Here is a 20,589-nt window from a genome sequence, read left to right as displayed (position 1 = left end):
CATACATTCAGTAACAAAAACAATGATTTGTTCGAAGGAATATTCGCGATTACTAATACAGTGGATCAACCGGGACGACCATGAAGACTTTGCAGAAATTGACTGAGAGTTGCAAAAGAACGGAAGAAAAAAAGAAAGAAAGAAAAGAAAGAAAGAAAGAAAGAAAGAACGTTTGTATAGAACTACATACTGTGTACGGAAATATTGACTTATAGTTTCCCAGGTGAAATTAAGAACTTTGGCATGTTTGTTGAAGCTGGTGTTTCAATAAGACAATATGAAATAACAAGAATTAATAAAAAGTTATAACCTTGCTACAGTGTGTTACAGAAGGCAAAATTGGATTGCTACGCGAATGAGGAGTCATACGATGCTACTATTATTTCTGCTAAGAAAAAGTTACAAAGGTTATTGGACTATAGGATTACACGATTGTTGACGCGTCTTATGAGTTGTACAAACTTTAATTGAAGAAGAAAGAACGAGTAACTGGTTGGTGTTAATTTGGAAATGACGATGTGACTGCATTTAAACTCCATTTAAACAGAAATTTCAGAATGATGCTGATTCCGATAAAAATATTTCTTGGACTTTTTTCCCACTAATTTGTTGCAAAATAAAAATTACATCTGCCACAATCCAACTCCAACTTCGCCACGTTATTGTTGCCCTATTAAAATAAGATTTGTCAAAGAATCTACTGACATAGCAAGTGAAATGATCCATGGCACTCAACATCATCATAAGCAACACCATCATCATCCGGGTGATCAATGTGAATCAGATTTTAAGCAATAATAAACATGAATATTTAGGTTGAACTTATGTCTTGATTTTAATGTATTATTAAATGGCTTGAAAATGTAGAAATAATATTTTTATTCATAAAAATACAATATATTAGTAAGAAAACAAGTTTAGACTCAATTCAAGTACAAAAATAGCTTTGGCCGCCTAAATCTGCCAAATATGCCACTGTGCGCCGGGAAGAATTTTGTAATTGGCTTACTAATAATGAAATAAACAGGCAGGACCATGGTCATGTGCACAAGCACAACATGGTGAAGTTATCGCAAGAGAATCCTCACATAGCATAATATATCGATACCCAGAATAACAGTGCGCGAGTTTTCTTCGAAGGACACGTCAACACTGAACGATATCTGCAACTCCTAAAAGATGTATTCGAACCGTAAGTCGGCGATATGTCAGTAAAGGAAGTCGGAGATTCAAATTGCAACAAGACGAATCTCTCCGCACTTCGATGTTCGTTGTATGAGAACGACTTCACGAGAACATTGATCCTGGACGATGGTTCAGTCGTAGAGTGCTTACAGAATGGCCCGCCAAGGTCCCCAGACCTCACACCTCACATACCGTAACTCTTTCCTGTGGCGAAACCTTAAGTCTATCCACATTCAACTGATATCTCAAAGAAAACATTAATGCTGCAGTGCTGCATATCACGCTATCACAAGAACAATGTTCATAACGTACAAAGATCTTTCCATGCTCGCATCCATATTTTTAACGCTCAAGAGGGAAACCAATTTGAACATATTTTACATTAATGCTTTTTCTATTTCAAACGAAAACTCAAATGTCAATATTGTACAACATTCATTACATCAAGACTTGAGATTTGCACTAAGACAGCTGACTTTTGAGACATCCGGTATAATCCAAAACTGATAGCCTATCGGTATCTACGTTATAAAATCAAATCTATTTTATAACTTTTTTTTCCATTAAATACCTTTCATATGGTGATCTAGTGACACAACTTTTAAATATTTATGTACTATAAATAGTATATTATTGTAAATTGGTAAATCGTGAAGTTACTTACAATAAGGGCCATTATAGGAGCCAGCCTTTCGGGATAGAATAGGTCCTATAAAAAGAATATAAAGCAATAATAATTATGCTGGAAATACATCTATGGCTCAGTAATTGCCAGTAACAGTTACTAATACTGATTTACTACCAATCCTAATAACAACAAATAAAAAAATGTAATACTTTCTTCCATCTGAACACTTACCAGATACTATTTTCACAATACATGTTTATGAATTGGTGAAACATGAAAGGGGCTAACTACACTTTCAGTGGTTTTTGGTAAATTGAAAAAAATGTGTCGGATTGTTAAAGTTTTAATGTGTACGTTTATTTTATTTTTGAGACAGGTAAAGATGGGATCATTGATTTTAAAAATTGTATATAAATTATAATTTTGAATTTAATGTAGTTAGAGAAATAAATGAATGTATTGTAGATAGTTCCTTTCAATTTTATATGAAAATGTCAGACAATAAATACTGGCACTACAGTTTATTTATTATTATTTTTGCAAACATAAATTTGAATTGCATCCTCATAAATAATAACTGGACATAATGCGAAACAGATGAGACATCATTATCATCATTATAGAAATAAATGAATGTATTGTACTTTCAATTCTACTTAAGTATTAGAGTATAAGTTGGCACTTCAGATAGTTTGTTGTTATTTTTGCAAGCATAAATTTCATATCCTAAAATGTTAACACGGTAAAGAAGTTGCAAGTTAACCAGTGACTAAATTTCAATCTGTGAAATTAAAATGTAATTTAGAGGTTAAAGAAATTTCAACTGGAAAAGAATCTGTCATAATAAACCTCCTTACAGATATCTCGTGGGACTCCGTGAGACATTTTGTTGTAACTTCTGCCGCCTTTTGAACTGCAGATTTAGATCAAAAGTGAATACCATTTACTGTCTTATAAACTGAAGTTTCACAAAAGATTTTCTATAAACTTCTAAGCGGTTTGAGTCTTGTCTTTACCAAGAAAGTCTATCTGATCTCATGCTTTTTTCAGAATCTGTGTCAAACTATTGTTTTTTTTTAATTATTTCAAACAAACCTTTTAAAACTACCAAATTAAACTCTCAAAGGGTACTAAGGTTTACTTCATGCAAATACATATTTATTTGTCATATAAATGCAGCCAGTATTAAGACAGGTGACTCAACTTTTGGATTTGAACAGAAATTTCTTCACCAACTCTAAAATAGGGTTAGTAATCTGCTGTCCTACACAGTTACTGTAACTAACATTACCAAAAATGTTACTTAGTGCCTTTTAATACTCATATATATATACATACATATATACACTGATTTTATTAATATTTATCGTGTGTATTAAGCTTAAGATTCATTGACCCGGTTATTACAACTGACTGCTTTTTACTGTGATTATTGAATGCTAATACATTCTATGTCTGTCCAAACTCATTGGTCAGAAGTGGTCCTTCTGGTAAACTGACGTTCAAAGATATCTGACCTAAGATTTTATGATCGTGTAAGCGAATTTCTACTCAGTCGATAAGTCAGAACCAAAGATATAAAAAAACTGACAAATTTTAAAATAATTCCTCTAGTTTTCAATAGGCAGACCATTATAGGGGCGGCTTAAAAAGCGTCTGGGAAACTGATGATGCAGATTAGGCATAAATTCTTCTTATAATTGACAATATCAGCGGTTGTCAGCTATACCCAGTGTTGTTTTACAATAAAATTAGCACACGTGGATGCCATATTGAATTCTATAATGAGGGTATACTTATGTATCATCGGCAACACTTGTTACTATCATCGCCATCTATTCATAGAAGTAATAACTAAAGGAGCCGCACTTACACCAACAAATTACCTATAGTGACCAATAATCCGATAATTTGTTAGTGTAAGTGTGGCTTCTTTAATTATCATTCCTATGATAAGACGGCGAAGATAATAGTCAGTGTTGCCAATCGTACATAAATATACCCACATTATAGAATCGAATTTCTAATACCATTCTACTGATTGTAAAAGAACACTGGGTTTAGCTGGAAAGCGCTGATACTGTCAATTAAGAGAATAATTTATTCTTAATGTACATCAGCTATCGGCAAATTTGTACTCACGATGCGCAAGCCGCAATATATATATGAGGTAATATCAATCAAGGTGTATACAGCACTCGGTTTGGATCCCAGTGACGGACTCTCAATCCAATCATGTGACGTATATTGCATAATAATGATTTATAGATGGATAGATTATATTTTATTTCACCTTTATTCTTAGTGTGCTACAACAACCTAGGAAACACGTCACAATTTGCCACTCTTAATACAAATCGTAAATTATTGTCTCCTAGTCACGATCTTTGTTTAGACTTTACAGTTTTCATTCAGAAAACAAGTGTTCGTAAATATACTGAATATAGGCGACAGGCGACCTAAGATAGGACAATAGATATTTTTACTATGGAGAGAATCTATTTAATAATAATAATAATAATAATAATAATAATAATAGTAATAATAATAATAATAATAATAATAATAATAATAATAATAAATCTGTATCCGAAATTTTTCTGGTAATTTTCGATTTTCCAAAAATAATTGGTCCTAACATATATAATTAACCACCCTGAAATTTTTGTTTGTATGTCTGTCTGTCTGTCTGGATGTTTGTTACCTTTTCACGCGATAATGGCTGAATCGAGTTATATGAAAATTGAAATATAAATTGAATCGCATTTTTTAGAAAGGAACTAAGTCAAAATTTGCCATTTTTGTTTTTATTCGCCAAAAGATTACTACTTCCAAGACACATTGATTGGCGAAGAAATGAACTTAGTCAGACCTTTTCATGTGTCTCTAACATCACCGTGATATTTATACTACGGTAAAGAAAAGAACTAAGTCAGGAAGTTAGTGCGTTTCTTCACCGTTTGGACATCGAAAACATGACAACATATCATTTGTAACTCTGTTATGGTACTGGTACATTGATTTTTGGTATATTGTTAAACTTGCTTACGAAACATGTGTTTATACAGACAACAGTGTATGTTTGTATAGGTAATAATTAAGTAATATGTTGTTTACATAATCATTATTATTTTATTCTTACAGTACGATATTTTCATAACAGAGAAAGTTGTGTGCGTCAATACATGAGCCAGTAATTTCACTAAGATGACTCCTAAAATACAAAGACATTATGAATGTTGTCAGCATAATATTATAAACCTGCCCTTCCCCCAATTACCAGTTCAAAGAAGTCTTCTATATGAGGTAATTATAGGTTAATATATTTTGCATTCATGATCTTAAAGCCAACCAATTTGTGCTGTACGTGTATTACGAAGGACAGGCTCGAAAGGGAGCCAATGATGTTTGTTCGTTTTTGAAATATTATTTTGATGAAAACATAGACATGTTCTCAGATAGCTGCCCAGGCCAAAACAAAAATCATACAATAGTTAGGTTTTGTCTTGGTCTGGCAGCTTCTGGAAGATTCAAAACTATAAAAAGAATTATTTTCCTGAACGAGGCCATTCCTTTCTCCCTTGTGATAGGGATTTTGGGGTTTTCAGAAAAGCAATAACAGGGGGCCGATAGGGTGTATACAATAAAAGAATATATAGAAATAACCGTACAAAGTGGACTCTGAAAAACTGATCAGTAACTTTGGTATGTAATGGTCTAATTTTTCAAAAAGAATATCATATCGGAAAAAACTTCATAGAATCCTCGTGAGAGAAAGATTCATTTCACACCCTCTATATGAAAGGAATTCACATACAGCTGAGACAGTCCTGGCGTTGTAGAAGCTCGCTCATACATCAAGAGTTATGTAAGCAATATGATTCTCCTTGGGAAGGGGAATTTACGAGTTTGACACTGGAACTAACAAAGGCATATCCAGAAGGAAAAGTTCCCATCAATGCCCAAAACATTGAAGACCTTAAGAAACTAATGAAGTACGTCAGTGATGAAAATGCTGAAGCATTTTACGAAGAAATATTTTCATATTCTACTACACAGGTCCTGGTGCACCATGAATGAGACTCACTAGTCATTTCACATTTGTTAATATTTTATGAAACATGTCCATTTTGAATTATTTTTTGATTCATAATAGTATTTTAAAAATTTCTAACATGTCAATTTAATCAAAATATATGTAGATCTGCATTGAATAACTGTTGTAAACTTAGTATATTTACTTCGTTCTTTCAAAAACAATTTCCAGTGAAGAAAGGAACCAAGTCTCAAATTTAGAAATTTATGTATACTATTGTAGCGCAACATTTTCTTCAAAAGTCTGTTATCATTAAATTCAATCCCATGTTATCTTTATATAATGTAATTCTTAAATATTTTATTCAGCTATATGTACATGAAAAAATGTTTTTATGCTCTCCTGAAAAGTAGCAAATTTTGAATTAGTTCCTTTCTAAAAAGTGCGATTCAATTAAGTTCGTTGTAACTTAGATTTTAGGCTATATGGCATTCAAAATACTTTATTTGAAAGGGGGGTTATAACGTGGTCTGAATTAAATAAATCGAAATATCTCGCTTATTATTGATTTTTGTAAAAAAGTAAAATAACAAAGGTTTCTTTAAAAAAGATTTCCGATAAGTTTTATTCTTTGCAAAATTTTGATAGAACTGATATTTAATGAGATAAATGAGTTTTAAAATTAAAATAACTGCCATCTAAGGCGGTGCAATGAAATAAGAACAAATGACTTCCTCTATAAGGGGCCTTGGAAAACAACAATCGAAAGATATTAAACATAGCCTAAAGAGAATGTTTCTGTGTTTGTATGAAGTAATATCGGATGCTAAATTAACAATTTGTATAATTAATTATTACTTCACAATTGGAAAGTGTAGTTGCTCTGGATGGACATAATGCTACAATGTTATTACAGTAACGTCTGAGTGAATTGAGGACAGGTAAGATTAAAATAGCTTCTTATGCACAGAAAACTTAATAGGCTATTTTGTACATTCATTAAACTATGGTTGCATGTAATAACAAATAAGAAACCTATTAAAGGAATTGTCATTGCACCAAATGAGTGGTCTCTGGACCAAAATGATCGCATTTTAATTATTTAAATACAATTTAAATTAAGTAACATATTAAACGATTTATCCTTATATCAAACACGGATGTTCTCTGGATCAAACGTCCTATTTTAATTATGTAATTACTTTATATTTATTTCTAACTGGTGCAGCGGAGCGCACGGGTACGGCTAGTTTTGAAATAAATCTAAGTCAGCCTGGTGTGTTATACAATGGAAACATTTCATGTCTTCACTAATTCCATTAAACGTTAGTCCCCCTACTAGAATTTTTAAAAGTCATATTTCGAGTCCCGTCTGTTACTACAGATACAAAATACTTTATGCTGCAAGTCATATATTCTACATATTTTCTTCATGCTTGAATCTGTTGCATTCTCCTTAACTGCAATGAAATGGAGAAAATATTCTTATACAGAGGGATCCTTCGTAATCACGTGGGTAAAAATTAACCCTTCTACTACATCAATATCTGTGTTTCCACCTAAAGCGAGAGATTAGACCACAGTTCGATGCATCTTTGATATTATTACTCGTTTAGCTAGTGTTTCAATATCCCTTATCCTCCTTTGTATTGTCCGTGTGGATAATTTCATATTGTTAAAAACTTCTGATTAATCGGGACAAATAATGTTAGCAACTTTATTCAGGCATTTTTAATGAAATGCCCTTCATTATAACACTTTAATAATTTTATTCATTCATGTATGTATGTATTTATTTATTTATTTATTCTGGTGTAGTTAAGGCCATCAGGCCTTCTCTTCCACACCACCAGAAATACAAATACAATAACAGAAATAAAAAGAAAAAAAAAAACATTATAAACAAAGTAAAGTCACACAAAAATATACACAGGTTGCAGTCACACAAACTTTAAATTAGTGATTAAGTTTGTTTGAAAAAATTTGAAATTTGAAGTGATCATGCTTCATTTAATTTAGGATGGTCCTTATTATTATTATTATTATTATTATTATTATTATTATTGTTTTTTTATTAGTTGTGTTTATTATTAATTGTCATTATTGAGTGTAATTAGTTACCACTGCCACGGGTACATACCCATTTGCAGTGTGAATAAATACATAGATACAATAAATGAAAAGAAAAGTAAAATTAATTGTATCCTAATTAACTAACATAAACAACAAACTTGCGATTTTAATCTAGATTAAAAAACCACAAATCAACACTTCTAGCAATACCTAAAAAGCATTAAACAAGACAAAATTTTCCAATTTAATTTTGAATTGTGATAAAGTCCGGCAGTGCCTGATGTCATTAGGTAACGAATTACAGAGACGAGGTATTTCTACAGTGTAGGAGGATGAGTATAGAGACGTTCTATGATGAGGGATAGAAAGAAGTACTTGATGCCGGTTTCGAAGAGTTGTAAGAAATTGAAAGCGGGATAAGAGATAATTCGGAGTAGAAGCAATCATGATTCTAAATAGAAGAGACAGTGAATGTATTGTTCTTCGTTCCTTCAGACGCACACATGAAAGTAACTGGAGGGAAGGTGTTATATGGTCACATTTACGAGTATTGCAGTTGAATCGTATGCACATATTATGAACACGTTGTAGTCTCTCAGCTAAGAGTGAACTTACATTAGTTAGTAAGGAATCGCAATAATCAAAATGGGGCATTACAAGCGTCTGAATAAGATTCTTTTTTAGACTAAGTGGTAGAAATTCTTTCATATGAAACAAAGAGTGAAGTTGAGAAAATATTTTTTTTGCAAGTGTGTGTTACTTGAGTGTTCCAATTTAGATCGCTATCCATAAAAATGCCAAGATTTTTAACTGTTTCACTGTATTTAACAATAATCTCATTGAATATTATATGTGGTATACGTGGTACAGTCATTAAGTTCTGACACTGACGCCTGAAGGGTAGGCACCTACAAGAATCTGGATGTCTCAGAAGATGCCGCGTGATACGGCGTACACTTAAACAGATCGACATCCTCCCTCCATATAGTCGCCGTTGGCCGCTATGCACGTCTGCCAACGTTGGTGTAGCTGCTGGAAGCACCGCTGAAAGATGTTGGCAGGAAGATGCCGTACGGCTTCTCTTGTGGCAGTCATGACCTTTCGGCCGCATAAAAATTACGCCCTCGTAGGATTGATTACATGAGGGGAAAGAGAAAAAAATCGCATGGTGTGAGATCAGGTGAGTACGGAGGGTGTGGCAAAACAGCGACCTGTTGCCTTGCCAGTTCCTCTTGGACAAGGATGGAGCGATGTGCAGGGGCGGTGTCGTGTAGCAACAGCCAATTCTTCCTATGCCAAAGCTCAGGACGCTTATGACGAATTGAATTGCTTAAACGGCCAAGAATCTCTTTGTAGAGGATCTTGTCTACAGTTGCACCTTGTGGGATGAATTCTATGTGAACAATTCCATTTGAATAAAAAAAAAACTGTTAAAGCATCACCTTGCCTTTTGACCTGTCTTGTTGCGGATTTTTCTGTCTTGGAAATAATGGCGTTTTCCAGGTGGCGGATTGTCGCTTCAGTTGCGGATCGTAAAGGAAACACCATGTTTCGTCTCCAGTTATGATCGGTTATAGCAGTTTCGCCTAATTTCCGACAGAACGTGACGTTTGCCCGTTGCTCAAACTGCAACATACTCGAGTTCCGACGCGCGCATTCAAATCGCCGTCACAACAAAGACCGTAGTTCTGCTTACAGTGCATGCACTCAACTGTCTCTTGTTGGGTCGAGAGACTAACTGACAAGGTATCATACCATGGCGCCACCTATGCGCTATAGTGCACCACAACGCCACTATGCGCTCAGTATTAGAACTTAATGACTGTACCACGTATATTGGAAGTAAAACACAGCATCAAGGATAGATTACACAAGCTAATGCATTATAAACTTAATACTAAGCAACATTCCGACTTCATCTACAAAGAAGTCCAGGAATGTTCAACTCGACCTCCCATGGCAATGGTAATAATACACGTAATTCTTCCAGTTTCTCTTTTTCCTATACACACATACAGTTATATTCATTGAGAAAGTAACTTATGTGTCATTTCATCACATCAATTTTTTTAATTAAACATGCATTCACGTTTATCAGGTTGTATTTCATTTTAATATGTCTTCGGACAGTTGACTAAGCAGATTCATATATACTGGATTATCATGAGAGAGGACCTGGGCTTCATAAGATTTCAGTCAAGAACAATGCCCAGATTCTTTCATAACATTTCATAATAGGTCTGGTATTTATACTTGGTATTGCCTTGACACTCAATTAAACTGAAGGGAGGTCATGCGCAACACTGTAATGGGGATGTTATGAACCATTCAGGATGATGTGGAAGTTTACAATGCGATTCTGAACCGAAAGCAGAGCCAGCCCGAGCTGATCTCTGATGTTTACTAACACGTTGTTATGCAGGTCGTGAAGAGTAAGTTAATCTTCTCTCTTGCTTATCTTTCTCTTTCTTCTCTCGTTTCCATGCCGATTTAATCTGCCGGGTTTTACAGCTTTTCCACCTCATTCGGCTTTTCTGCCTTGCAGTGTGAATTTATTTCTCGGAAACATGTAGGCCTAATGCTGTATATGCATTCCGGAAGTTAACTTTTAAGAAACAAGAGACCATAAATTGCATTAAGCCGTTCTTTATTTTATGTTAAAATGTAATAACTTAAAATGTCGTTTCAATATATGGGTTTATTATTATTACTTACTTACTGGCTTTTAAGAAACCCGGAGGTTCATTGCCGCCCTCACGTAAGCCCGCCATCGGTCCCTGTCCTGTGCAAGATTAATCCATTCTCTAATCATCATATCCCACCTCCCTCAAATCATTTTAATATTATCTTCCCATCTACGTCTCGGCCTCCCCAAAGGTCTTTTTTCCCCTCTGGCCTCCCAACTAACACTCTATATGCATTTCCGGATTCGCCCATACGTGCTACATGCCCTGCCCATCTCAAACGTCTGGATTTAATGTTCCTAATCATGTCAGGTGAAGAATACAATGTGTGCAGCTCTGCGTTGTGTAACTTTCTCCATTCTCCTGTAACTTCATCCCTCTTAGCCCCAAATATTTTCCTAAGAACCTTATTCTCAAAAACCTTCAATCTCTGTTCCTCTCTCAAAGTGAGAGTCCAAGTTTCACAACCATACAGAACAACTGGTAATATAACTGTTTTACAAATTCTAACTTTCAGATTTTTTGACAGAAGACTAGATGATAAAAGCGTCTCAACCGAAAAATAACAGGCATTTCCCATATTTATTCTGTGTTTAATTTCCTCCCGAGTGTAATTTATATTTGTTACTGTTCAGTGGCGGCTGGTGGTTTGAAAATATGGTGGTGCACAATGGATATCGGAGAGGAGTTAAACATACTTTACTTCAATGTTTAAAACCGTGTATGCCTGAGGTCTATACATATAAAGCTTATTTATATGCAATTAATAAGTAAAATGACTAAATACAAGCATACTTATTTATACAGAAAGTCCAAAAGTGGACGGGGTCGTGGATGGAGCTCTCTATATTACGATTTAACCTCATGAAAAACATTTGAGCACAGAATCGTCATCAGAATGCTACCAAGTACCAAATCCAACGTTTTCATTCATAAAATTCAAATGCAGCTTTCGTAGGCTGTCGGGAGGTAGCAGCATTTATTGTCAGAACGACAACTCTTACAACTTTAAAGCAAAATACAAGCTCCTTTATGTATTGTGCCGTTTGTGTGCATGTAGATTGAGAAAGTAATATGCGAAATATGCGACTGTCCGTTGCACAAGCTGAATGAATACATTTTTCATGCTCATTACTTCGGACAAATGTCTAGTTGAAACAGATACTTTCCCAATGAATTTAGTTTCTTCTGCACTGACGTTGGTGTCCCATGTCAGGGAGTGCGACAAACCTTTCTCAATGAGAAAGCAGTAGACCACGCCTCTAACCCCCTGTCCCCCCATTACCGAACATCTCTATAAACTACCTTTCATAGATTTTCAACATCTTTGCAAACCAAGAGGCTCGAAGGTTCCTGCAGACGTACAAAACAAGACGCCAGCTGCAGATAGTCATGAATGAAAATTGTAAATATATATATATATATATATATATATATATATATTTTAATAGTAACAAAACCGGGAGATTACGAACATTACTGGGGGGTGTACAAACCTGTAACCCCCTTGAGAAGCCGCCGCTGTTACTGTTGCTCCAAGATATTTGAATTTTTCCACCTCTTCGAAGTATAAATCTCCAACTTTTATAGTTCCATTTCGTACAATATTGTGATCACGAGACATAATCATATACTTAGTCTTTTCGAGATTTACTTCCAACCTTATCTCTTTACTTGGTTCAAGTACATAGAATTTCCATGTTTTCCCTAATCGTTTGTGGATTTTCTCCTAACATATTCACGTCATCCGCATAGACAAGCAGCTGATGTAACCCGTAGTTTATTATTATTATTATTATTATTATTATTATTATTATTATTATTATTACTATTATTATTACTATTATTATTCTTGTTATTATTATTAGGCCTATTATTATTATTATTATTATTATTATTATTATTACTACTACTACTACTACTACTACTACTACTACTACTACTAGTAGCACGTGACAACATGCCGTGAAAAATGCATTCAGCTTTAAAACATCACATTTATTGTATTTCCTTCATCCAGATTTTAAATTGTCAGTACAATGCAAGATTTATGAAATACAGTACCTACCTAATTTTTAGACAACCAATATGCACTGTCCCTTACCGGACTGGTTATTATGAAGCAATCTTTTAGGGAGAATATATTTTATAACTAAAGGAAAATCGATCTGTGCATGTAGGTCTATCATATGTTTGATAATTTCACTGTCTCATATCTCGAAGTTCTTTGTATACAGTGTTCAAAGTGTAATGTGCTGTTAGGGCTGATTGATGAAATCAAGCTCAAGTGAAAGTTCACATGTTCTTTAGTTATAAATATTGTCTCGAAAATTCTAATGCACTAGTTTCCGAAATAAATTACTGTTACGGGTGGTCTGAATCACCCTGTATAACTAATGCGGCTATGAAGTACTAGGCCTATAACGCGGTTAAGTCGCCGTATTTTTACCATTATCAGTAGTCATGTTTGTAGGCCTGTTTTATCCTAGCCGCCACGGTAGTCTAGTGGCTAGAGCGCTGGACTTGTAATCCTAACCCTGGCGTAGCCCCGTGTGTTGGTCCAGGCAACACAGAGGTTTTCTCCGGGAGCTCCGGTTCCCAACAAATCTCCATCATCATCTCATTTCATCACGGATGTAGCATAGACTAGCCTTCTATGGTGCACTCTGGGCAACGACTGTGTCGGTAAATTGGTCTACATAATTGGCTCAGGATCGCCGATTTTCAAGTTACATGTAGACCTATTCTGAATGAAATTCCATGAAACTATGAGGCATTTATATTACTTACGCCTTTGAATTGTATATCCTATAAAGCGTTACATTTGTTGACATCGGTTCGTATCTTGTAGTGAGGGTAGACATAATTATAGCTACAGGAATGAAATAAAACAATGAACACACGAAAGTCATTATTATTATTATTATTATTATTATTATTATTACTATTATTATTACTATTATTATTACTTACTGGCTTTCAAGGAACCCGGAGGTTCCTTGCCGCCCTCACATAAGCCCGCCATGGATCCATATCCTTCGGAAGATTAATCCATTCTCTATCATCATATCCCACCTCCCTCAAATCCGTTTTAATATTATCTTCCCATCTGCGTCTCGGCCTCCCTAAAGGTCTTTTTCCCTCCGGTCTCCCAACTAACACTCTATTTGAATTTATGGATTCGCCCATACTGCTACATGCCCTACCCATCTCAAACGTCTGGATTTAATGTTCCTTATTATTATTATTATTATTATTATTATTATTATTATTATTATTATTATTATTAATATTAATATTAATAATAATAATTTATTTAAAATGGAAGAGTTAAGGCCGTACGGCCTTCTCTAACACTCAACCAGGAGTAAAACTGCGTTACAAAACACACTACAAATTTACAAAGTACACTACAATTTTACACACAAAACTGAATAAGATAATAATAATAATAAAATGTAAACAACAAGTAAGTAGAAATCAGACATAGTATTATTAATATATTATTATATTGTAATATATTATTAATGGACTTAAGTATCTTGTTTCTGCCTTAACTATAATCCATTAGGAGTTGTTATAGCTTGTCTTTAAAGATATATACAGCAATCACGAATAAGTTGTAGACCTATCATCTTTAATCTTTCGCGTCTAAAACAATTAGTGATATTCATATAAAACTGACTTGTCATTAATAATGCCTATACTATAATTTATACATGAAGGCTTTTTACCGGAACCGGGAAGTGAAAAAGTCACATTTTCAATTTTTTTCTTACTCCATGATATAGAGCAATTCATTGTGACATATAAATATTTTATATGCTTTATTTTTATCTTGAGTGCTTTTATTAAGGTCTGCATTGGCAGCCGCTCCTTTTTTGGCAGATGCTTCTTCTGACGAAAAGAAATTAATTGCTGTTGATCGGGAATTTTCTTTCATAGATTGTATATTCAACGGTTGGTATACCTGTTTGGATATATCGTTTGTGTATTTATCGATCATTAGATAATCCACTAGTCGATTTATTAATCATATTTGTCTGTAAACAAACTTTAGCCTGTGATTATGTTTCTAGTGAGTATTCTAGAGTCTTGTTTCACTAAATAGGAACCTCAGACCCCAAGCACTCACCACCTGTATCGTTCCAGTCCTTTTGTACGGCTGCCAAACGTGGGCCCTCACAGCTAGACAGAAAAACACCCTAGCAGTATGCCAAAGGGGAATGGAGAGGAAAATACTCGGCATATCTTTGAAGGACAGGATTAACAACAAGAGGCTGCAAGAAATCACATCCTCCAAGAACATAGTTCATGAAGCGGCAAGGATAAAATGGAGATGGGGAGGACATGTGGTAAGGCTGCAGGGGAATAGATGGGCGCAAATAACAACTACTTGGGACCCCTACCAAGGAAAGAGAAGACGGGGAAGGCCGAGAATCAGATGGGCTGACTCCTCCAGGCAGCAGATCGGAACACACTGGAGGAGAGTAGCACAATGTAGGAGAGGATGGAAGGAGCTAGGACGACAGGTAGTTGAGTAGAGACAACGCATCCCAAGGACAAAGCGATACATATCCTAATATGTTAATTGAGTGCGAATTAAACGTAGACCAATGAGTAGGAACTGAAATCACCTGAATGACAAAGCCTAAATATTCTAATGTGATAACTAACGTGCAGAACAGACTAACAGCAATGAGTACAATCCTAAATGACAAAAGTGTTGAATATCTTGGTTATAATTAAGTGACAAAGTGTTAATATTTAGTCATAATTGTCGATGTGTAGTACATAACTCCGCCCACGTGGACTAGCTCGACACGTGAGCAAAACGGAGCCAGAGCTTTCCCTCTTGCAGGAGGCCTTAGCCCTTCTAAGGGACACTAGTAGGCTATTTCATTTCATTTCATCATTCTAGAGTCTGAGATCGTTAAAATGCCTCAAATTCGAAAGTTTATCTCCAAAAACACGTTCAAAGGCAACAGATATACAAAAACATCTGTTTTAACCAACGAGTTAGATTCTGTCTTCTAACTCGCTATTTTTAACAGATAATTCCACAAAAGGTAATGAACAGTATGTGGATCATCATCATCATAGCCTATGGTAGGGGCGATGTTACAGATTCACTCTTTCATTCATCCTATTATGCCTATTAATAGGAGCTGCTGAGATGTTGGGAACTGTGTGGATATTGCCACTCCAACTCATATTTGGAAATAAGCAAATGCGTACCTGGGGGTCCGTACAGTTGTGTACTGATTGATATCTGCACAACTCACACACGCTGGTGTCCGATTCTGCCAGCCATCTTTCCAACAAGGAGAGGTGAATTAGAGCCAATGTTCCCTTACATCGGCACGGCGAGATGAAATGTTCCGTGCTGTCCGAGTCTCTGCAAATCCTGCAGAACTCGTCGGCTGCGATCTCTACTAGCTGTAACGTTACATTCGGAATTACTGATAAATAAACTAATGGCTGGAATGCTTTTAAAATTCGTGACGAGGTTGAATCCTGACTGAACGCACAAGTAGACTAACCAATCATTTACCTGGTACAACTGTCTGTACCATTTCATTTAGGCCTATCGCGTTATCTTATACACGAAGCTTGTTACAATCGATTTCGAATTATACCCGTTTGTATTGTTTTCCTTGAAATAAGTTCCTTATTTTCTTCAAAAAAAATATTATGTTTAATGTACAATATCTCCGTTTGAATGCATTCGTAAACACTGAGTTTCAACAAAGTCTGCTTCATAATTTAGAAGAAATTTTTATTAACTAACCAGTAAAATATAACATTCCTTCCTTCTTTATCGTTACATCCGTGTGCATTGCTGCAATAAAAAGCAGCACACGAAAGAACCATACTTATTCAGCTCTACCAAACAAATGGCCGCTCGTCGACTGTTCAATTTGGGAACATAACACTAGCGCCAGTGAGCGTCTAGCGGTTATTTAGTAGTCTATGGGTGAACGAGGCGCTCGTTCCCTTCTCGGTCCGTCGGGTCGGAAACAGCGCGAGCGGCTGCGCCTCATAGTCGCTGTCGTGCGGCTGCTGCTCTCTTCGTCGTCTGTTTCTGGGTAGGGGATGTTGAAGCTGAAGGCGGCGGCTTCGTTCATGTCAGGGTGATTCCAGCGACCCTCCACGACAACCTGACCATTATAAAGAGTGACTCTGAGAATATTACTTGCATAGCGTACTTTCCGTCTCTTAATTGGTTATAACAGCATCTCAATATTTCTACATACGAGCTATTCCATCTCAAATCGACCGAAATATAGAGAAAATTGACCTTACAATTTCTAAATACAATGAACCTTTTTTTTGTACGTAGAGAACTGTGATACAATGCTTTGTGCAAAGTTTGAGGCATCAGAACTTCATAGTGTTTAAATTAAAAATATTTAAATTTATCGTATTTTCATAAAATTAGCAACTTTAAACTATTGTAGCTCTGAAACCCTTTCACCCAATCGTCAAAATCATTGTTTATTTTGATGCTGAGAAATTTAAGTTTATATTGACATATAAACAGATTTTCTTACCTTTTATGGAAATGGAGAAATTTAGATTTTTCCTCATTAAGACGCCTTTGGCTAGGAAAAAATATTTTTAAAATATATAGTTAGATTCTGCATTGAAAGTACAAATAAAAACATTTTTTTTTTAGTGATGGTATGTTGATAAGAAAGTATTGAAAATATCAAATAAAGAAAATAAATAGTACGCGCGTGAACTAACCAGCTGACTGTAAGACGGGAGCTAGCCGAGACAAGCAAGGCCAGGAGACAAACACGTGATGTGTCGTCTAGCAGCGCATAGCTGTGCTAGCTTTATCACAGGTTTTCATAAACACAGGAGTAAAATGACGCCCAACGCTCGCTTATCTTCAGCTCTCGGCCAGTGCGTGCGGTAGTGCGCCCGTCAAGTCTAGGCATGTGAAAATAATCTATTTAATACCATCGAAACTTATTGCCGTACCACTAAGCAAACATTGCCGAATCCCTCTTAATAATGCAAGGTTTTTTCTCAATATATATATATATATATTTTTTTTTTTTGTATTTTTACAAATGGCCAAAAAGCCTAAAAGCAAGTAAAATCAGATTAACTGTCTCTCTGTGTACAATAAAAATAAGGATTACTTCTTAACATAACCTACCAAATGTCAGCTTCAAAATAAGCTCTCGTTCAATGTTCTGCAGTAAATGGTTCCAGAGTTCTGAGCGCTGAAAGAGGCTTGTTTTTATAAAATACGCTAAATTTGTCGCTCAATAATACGAAAACCGTTTGACTTTCGATAGTACTATATTTTTGCAAATGCACTTCCCTCAGCACCTTGTATAAGTAGGGAAAAAATTAGAGTATAAAAAAATGCGAGGTTTTTTACTGATCGATTTCATATGGAATAGCCCATACGCAATAAGCAAATGGCACGTTCATACTGAAAGTTGAAGCGGTCCTCCTCCTCCTGTGTTTGTCCGCCGCCTGTCAGGGGCTCCATCACTCCTGGTGTTTCATCTTGAGTAACTAGACTTTCGTTTCCTTGGTAACGTAACTCACTGTTGCATTCAGTGTTACGCTTGAATTTAGCATTCATAACTAGAAATGTAGGGTGTAACCAGCGAATCTATACTAATAATAAATCTGTAGCCGAAATTTTTCTGGTAATTTTCGATTTTACAAAAATAATTGGTCGTAACATATATAATTAACCACCCTGAAACCGAAAATCGCTTTTTTGAAATTTTTGTTTGTATGTCTGTCTATCTGTCTGTCTGTATGTTTGTTACCTTTTCACGCGATAATGGCTGAACCGATTTCGATGAAAATTGGAATATAAATTAAGTTCGTTGTAACTTAGATTATAGGCTATATGGCATTCAAAATACGTTATTTAAAAGGGGGGTTATAAGGGGGCCTGAATTAAATCAATCGAAATATCTCGCTTATTATTGATTTTTGTGAAATATGATCATAACAAAAGTTTCTTTAAAAATGATTTCTGATAAGTTTTGTTCTCTGAAGAATTTTGATAGGACTGATATTTAATGAGATAAATGAGTTTTAAAATTAAAATAACTGCCATCTAAGGCGGTGTATTGAAATAAAAAACAAATGACTTCGTCTATAAGGGGCCTTGGACACAACAATCGAAAGCTATGAAACATAGCCTACAGAGAATGTTTCTGTGTTTTTTATAAAGTAATATCAGAAGCTAAATTAACCGATTTGTATAATTAATTATTATTTCATCATTGGAAAGTGTAGTTTCTCTGGATGGACATAATGCTATAATGTTATTACAGTAACTTGTGAGTGAATTGAGGACAGGTAAGATTAAAATAGCTTCTTATGCACAGAAAACTTGATAGGTTATTCGTATATTCATTTCCTGTATTTCTTATAATAATGTTTATGAACGTATTCATTTTTATCTCAGAGAATTAACGAACAACGAGAGTGTATTGATTTAGTATGCAGTAATAGTACGTTAGCTTAGCAATCCATTATTTTATAATTCAAATTTTAACTATACTCAATTGAATCGTGTTAAAATACATAAAATATATATGCAATAAGTACAATGCAAAAAATTGGGTAATGAGCCAAGCAGATTATGTTGCGCTGTTGTAAAAGTTGTTCCTCCTGAGATTCAAGAGCTCCCACAACAAATTAAAAACTTTCTAATTCGAGTACATCCGTTATCAACACACTTTTTCATAAAATAATATAATATAAACATAATAATAAAACTGTAGCCAAAATTTTTCTGTTAATTTTTCGCTTTTCCAAAAATAATTGGTAATAACAATTAAGAAACCTGTTAAAGGAATTGTCATTGCATCAAATGAGTGGTCTCTGGACCAAAATGATCGCATTTTAATATTTTAAGTACAATTTAAATTAAGTAACATATTAAACGAGTTATCCTTCTATCAAACACGAATGTTCCCTGGATCAAATGTCCTATTTTAATTATGTAATTACTTTATATTTATTTCTAACGGGTGCAGCGGAGCGCACGGGTACGGCTAGTAGGGAATATAAAGAATGGACACTGAGCGAATTTTCCTGTGTTTTGTTTCTCTGTGCACCGGCGTTTAGTTCTACTTTCAAGCGCTAGAGGTTAGTGTAATCGAGCATACGCTAAGATAATATTGAGTATAGAGTTGAGACACAGGATCCAAACATCGCCTACCTTATTGCATAATCCAGTAACGCTTTGCTTCAAATAAATTCATGTTAACAGCTTTCCCTTACTTCTGAGTGATAAATTAGTTGTAATAATATTTTTTTATATTTCAGATATAATAAATTTATTTTGAGTACATAGGCCTAATGTACCTAGATGTATTAATTGTATGTGTTATATTTCCGCTGTGTCGACTGCTAGTTGGTGTGATGTCAGCGCCAACTCTAGGGAGAAAGCAGAATCTCACGCTCTAGCTGGCTTGAAGGTCATTGAAATCAGTCCGGCTACATCAAAGGTACCGACGCGAAGTGTCCATACTTAGTTACCTATACGCTGGTGTAACCAACAAATCTATAATACACGTTTCAGGAGAAAACACAATAATTTCAGGGCCATATTTCGTTAGACCTATATTTACCAGCAGAACCATTTGATTAATCAAAGATCCAAGTTGATTCAACTATTACATTTTCCAACGAAGTTACATATTTCATTAATTGGATGTTGCACCTTTTTTGGAGGGAGGTCTTTATTCATATTCTTGCTGACAAGTTGCACACTAAAAAATCTTATGCATGGTGTAATGCAGCGGTCATCAGAACACTACAATCTCGGGCTAGCGTCTCTTACAGCACCAGTGTGCATCCGTCGTGCTGGCGGGTATGCTGTCTCCCTATCCCTTCTGCACTCTACAGCGCTGGTGTGATGCATCAGTATAAGAATTATGTTCTGTTTCACGATGCGCTTGTCATTTGAGGTTCACTGGTTAGTATTGCAG

The 20,589-nt window shown here is 35.1% G+C and overlaps 1 protein-coding gene across 2 annotated transcripts in view; it reads right to left on the bottom strand.

Annotated features, from left to right (window-relative positions):
• Nucleotides 1–16,315, bottom strand: part of LOC138715535 (E3 ubiquitin-protein ligase MARCHF3-like) — a 90,724-nt gene extending 74,409 nt beyond the window's left edge. The window contains exons 1-2 of one of the 2 annotated variants that reach the window (XM_069848574.1): nucleotides 15,845–16,315; nucleotides 1,850–1,894 (exon numbers count right to left, since the gene is read on the bottom strand). The gene's annotated coding sequence lies outside the window, so the exon portion shown is untranslated. The remainder of the gene's footprint in view (nucleotides 1–1,849; nucleotides 1,895–15,844) is intronic. The other variant, XM_069848576.1, reaches the window with a different exon arrangement.
• Between the last annotated feature and the right edge of the window lie 4,274 nt (nucleotides 16,316–20,589).

Source organism: Periplaneta americana, chromosome 15 (assembly GCF_040183065.1).
Source record: "Periplaneta americana isolate PAMFEO1 chromosome 15, P.americana_PAMFEO1_priV1, whole genome shotgun sequence".
NCBI classification, from domain to species: Eukaryota; Metazoa; Arthropoda; class Insecta; order Blattodea; family Blattidae; genus Periplaneta; species Periplaneta americana.
The sequence above is the reverse complement of the archived record's forward strand: the minus strand, read 5'-3'. Positions and strand labels throughout refer to the sequence as shown.